This window comes from Suncus etruscus, chromosome 1 (assembly GCF_024139225.1).
Source record: "Suncus etruscus isolate mSunEtr1 chromosome 1, mSunEtr1.pri.cur, whole genome shotgun sequence".
In the NCBI taxonomy this organism is placed as follows: Eukaryota; Metazoa; Chordata; class Mammalia; order Eulipotyphla; family Soricidae; genus Suncus; species Suncus etruscus.
In genome coordinates this window covers 157,379,366-157,384,029 of record NC_064848.1, presented here as the reverse complement: position 1 = coordinate 157,384,029, position 4,664 = coordinate 157,379,366, and the positions used below count along the sequence as shown (strand labels likewise).

Sequence of the window (4,664 nt, the reverse complement as noted above, 5' to 3'; positions counted from 1 at the left end):
CTTGCGGCCCTCCATACAACATTTTGTGGCCCTGCCCTAGAGGAATCTTTTTTTGTTTTGTTTTGTTTTAGTTGTTTGGGTCATACCTCCCAATGTTGAAGGCTTACCTCTGACTTTGCACTCAAGGATCACCCCGACTCTGCCTCCTGCGGCCCCCAAGTAAATTAAGTTTGAGACCCCTGCTCTGAATCTCATTATTCACAAGGTAGATACAGAGTGGTAAGGGAATAAAAATGTAAACTTCATATATTATTGTGCAAATGAAAGAACAACACCATATATAATTAAAATCACAGTGAAAGCTAGAGAAAAATGGAGGAGGAGGTTGGACCCATACCCAAATATCTTCAGGGCTTACTCCTAGCTCTGAATTCAAAGGTAATTCCTAATACTGCTTAGGGAAATACATGCAGTTCTAAGGATCAAACCAGAACTAGCAGCACATACGCTAAGTGCTTTAACCCCTAAACTATCTCTCCAGGTATTATAAGGTTTTAAGGTCAATTTAAAAAATTAAATAAAAGGACAAAACAGGAACTGCAATACTCATATCTAATAAAATAGCTGTAAAAATGGTTATGAGACAGAGATGTTCTATGTCAGATAACATTATATCTGATACTATAACGATCGAGGAAATAATCCATCAAGAAGACATAACTATATACATGTTATCTTAAAAATGAACCTAATTATATAAAGCAATAATTAACAAAACTAATAAAAGGCATTCATAGTGAATTAATGATAGTAGGATAACTCAATTCTACTTATATCTGGATAGATAATCCAGACAAAAAGTAAATTATTGAATTTAAATGAGGCAGTTGAATAGATAAATCAATATAAATTTACCCCAAAGAAGCAAATACATATTATTTTTAAATGTACATGGAACATTCACAAAAATATATTATTTTTAGAACACGCCTAAGTCTCAATAAGTACATTTAGACTGAAATAATCTCAAGCAATTTTTCTCCAACTACAATGGCATGAGCTAGAGTACCTTTCTCTCCACATCCCCCCCAGCACTGATTATTCTTGTTCTTTGTGATGTGTGCCAGTCTCTGTGGTATCAGACGGTACCTCAATGTAGTTCTTATTTGCATCTCCCTGATGATTAGTGATGTGGAGCATTTTTTTCATGTGTCTTTTGGCCATTTGTATTTCTTCTTTGAGGAAGTGCCTGTTCATTTCTTCTCCCCATTTTTTGAGGGACTATATGTTTTTTCTTATTAAGTTCTGGTGCTCACTTCAGCAGCACATATACTAAAATTGGAACGATACAGAGAAGATTAGCATGGCCCCTGCGCAAGGATGACACACAAATTCTTATTAAGTTCTGTCAATACCTTGTATATTTTCGATATTAGTCCCTTGTCTGATGGGTATTGGGTGAATAGTTTCTCTCATTCTGTGGGTGTCTTTTGTATCCTAGGCACTATTTCCTTTGAGGTGCAGAAGCTTCTCTGCTTAATATATTCCCATCTGTTTATCTCTGCTTCCACTTGTTTGAGAGTGAAGTTTTCTCCTTGAATATGCCTTTAGTCTCAATGTCATGGAGTGTTTTACCTACGTGCTGTTCTATATACTTTATGATTTCAGGTCTGATATTAAGCTCTTTAATTTATTTGGATTTGATCTTTGTACATGGTGTTAGATGGGGGTCTGAGTTCATGTTTTTGCTAGTGGCTAACCAGTTGTGCCAACACCACTTGTTGAAGAGGCTTTCTTTGCTCCATTTTGGATTTCTTGCCCCTTTATCGAAGTTTTATTGATTGTATGTCGGAGGGAACAGTCTCTGAATACTCAAGTCTATTCCACTGATTTGATGATCTATCTTTATGCCAACACCATGCTGTTTTGATAACTATTGCTTTGTAATACAGTTTAAAATTGGGGAAAGTAATGCCTCCCATATTTCTTTTTTCAAGGATTGCTTTAGCTATTCGTGGGTGTTTATTGTTCCAGATAAATTTTAGAAGTGGTTGATACACTTCTTTGAAGAATGTCATGGGTATCCTCACAGGGGTTGTATTAAATCTGTACAATGCTTTGGGGAGTGTTGCCATTTTAATGGTATTAATTCTGCCAATCCATGAGCAGGGTATGTATCTCCATTTTCTTGTGCTCTCTCTTATTTCTTGAAGCAGGCTTTGTAGTTTTTTTGTATAGGTCCTTCACCTATTTAGTTAAGTTGACCCCAAGATATTTGAGTTTGTGGGGCACTAATGTGAATAGGATTGTTTTTTTTTAATGTTCATTTCTTCTCTATCATTATTGGTGTATAAAAAGGCCATTGACTTTTGTAGCCTGCTACTTAGCTATATGAATCTATTTTTTAGAAGCTTTTTGGCAGAGTTTTTAGGGTTTTTTTTTAAATACAGTATCATGTCATCTGCAAGTGAGAGCTTGAATTCTTCCTTACTTATCTGGATGCCTTGATATCTTTTTCTTGCCTAATTGCTATGGCAAGTAATTCCAGTACTATGTTGAATAGGAGTGGTGAAAGAGGGCATCCTTGTCTTGTACCAGCTTTTAGGGGAAAGGCTTTTAGTTTATCTCCATTCATAATAATATTTGTCATTGGCTTGAGGTAAATGGACTTGAATATATTGAGAAAATTTCTTCTCATTCCCATCTTGATGAGTTTTTTTTTTATCAAGAATGGGTGTTGGACCTTATCACATGCTTTCTCTGCATCTATTGATATGATCATATGATTTTTTGGTTTTTTATATGGTGTATTATGTTGATTGATTTATGGATGTTAAACCATCCTTGCATTCCTGCGATGAAACCTATTTGGTCATGGTGAATGACCTTCTTGTTGAGGCATTGAATTCTATTTGCTAGAATTTTGTTGAGAATCTTTGCATCTGGTTCATCAGGGATATTGATCTGTAATTTTCTTTTTTGGCAGCTTCTCTATCTGGTTTTGATATTAACGTGATGTTAGCATCATAGAAACTATTTGGAAGTGTTCCTGTATCTTCAATTTTATGAAAGAGTCTGAAAAGGATTGGTAAAAGTTCCTCTTGAAAGGTTTAAAAGAATTCATTTGTGAACCCATCTGGGCCTGGGCTTTTGTTTGGGGGAAGATTTTTGATCACCATTTTAATTTCCTCAATAGTGATGGGGCTGTTTAGATATGCTTGCTACCTCACCCTTATTCAACTGTAGAAGATTCCAAGAATGTATTCATTTCTACCAGGTTCCCATGTTTTATGGCATAGAGTTTCTATGATTACCCTTTGAATTACCCTTTGATTACCTTTGAATTACCCTTTGATTACCTTTGAATTACCCTTTGATTACCCTTTGAATCTCTGCAATATCTATAATGATCTCCCCACTTTTCATTTCTAACCCTGTTTATCAAATTTCTCTCTACCTTTCTTTGTGAGCTTTACCAGAGGTTTATCAATCTTGTTGGTGCTGTCTTGTTTATGTTTATTTTGATTAACATTCTTTGGGATGATTTATCATTGTTCTCACTTCTCTCCAGATTAGCGCTTTTTTTGTTTGTTTTGTTTTGTTTTTGGGTCACACCCGGCAGCACTCAGGAATTACTACTAGCTCTATGCTCAGAAATCACTCCTGGCAGGTTCGGGGGACCATATGGGATGCCGGGATTTGAACTACTGTCCTTCTGCATGCAAGGCAATGCCCTACCTCCATGTTATCTCTCCAACCCCTATTTTTAATAATTTTTAAATTGAATCACCATGAGATATAGTTAGAAAGTTATTCATTAATAAGTTCCAGTCATACAATATCTAACACCAATACCTCAATTCTTTCATCAGTGTGCATTTTCCACCACCAATTTTCCGTTTCCCTTCTGCCTTTCTCTGTTCTCCTCCCGCCCACCTCTATATCAGGTATTTTTCTCCTACTCTCCCTACCAACACTTTTTTTTATCCTTTTAGACACTGTAATTTGCAATATTGTTTTTAATGGGATATCATGCATGATTTACAGTGACATTTATTGTTACAATAACATTTAGTTAGAATACAATATCACTGCCTCAGATCCATTATCAAAATTTCAGAATTTCTCTGTTTGACTCTAACTCCCTTTCCTTCCCCACCTTCTTAGCAAATTCACTTCTATAGTCAGTCTGTTATTACTCATTGCCTTACTATAGTTATTATATTTCACATATGAATGAGATCATAATATTCATCTTCTGACTAACTTCATTCACTTCAATAGCATGATACTCTCCAATTGCATAAAAGTTGAGGCAAACTGCTATGACTGTATATATGCAAATATCTTTTTGAATTAATGGGGGGGGTTGTTGTTGCTCTTAGGGAATATGCCCAGTAGTGAAATTGCTGAAAATTTGTAGAAACCCAATTCTTTTCTTTCTGGGATTGGTTACACCTGGTGATACTCAGGGGTGACATCTGAGCACACTAGGAGACATTTTATTTCTTTCTTTTTATATCACAGCAGTGAGAAATGGCATATGTGCAATACAGGGACTTGAATCAATGTCTTGGCCACAATCTAGTATACGGCAAGTTTTTTAAACTTTGGTACTGTCTAGCCACAAAGAAACCCTATTAACTTTATAAGAAAATGTCCTTAATGATTGTTGTTTTGATTTGTATTCTCATAATAATGAACACTTTTTCATATGCATACTG

At 35.5% G+C, this 4,664-nt stretch overlaps 1 non-coding gene across 1 annotated transcript; it reads left to right on the top strand.

Moving 5' to 3' along the window:
* The first annotated feature begins 1,248 nt into the window (after nucleotides 1-1,248).
* On the top strand, nucleotides 1,249-1,357 carry LOC126027010 (U6 spliceosomal RNA). The gene has a single exon (XR_007502181.1). It is a non-coding gene; the product is annotated as a U6 spliceosomal RNA (small nuclear RNA).
* The last annotated feature ends 3,307 nt before the right edge of the window (nucleotides 1,358-4,664 follow it).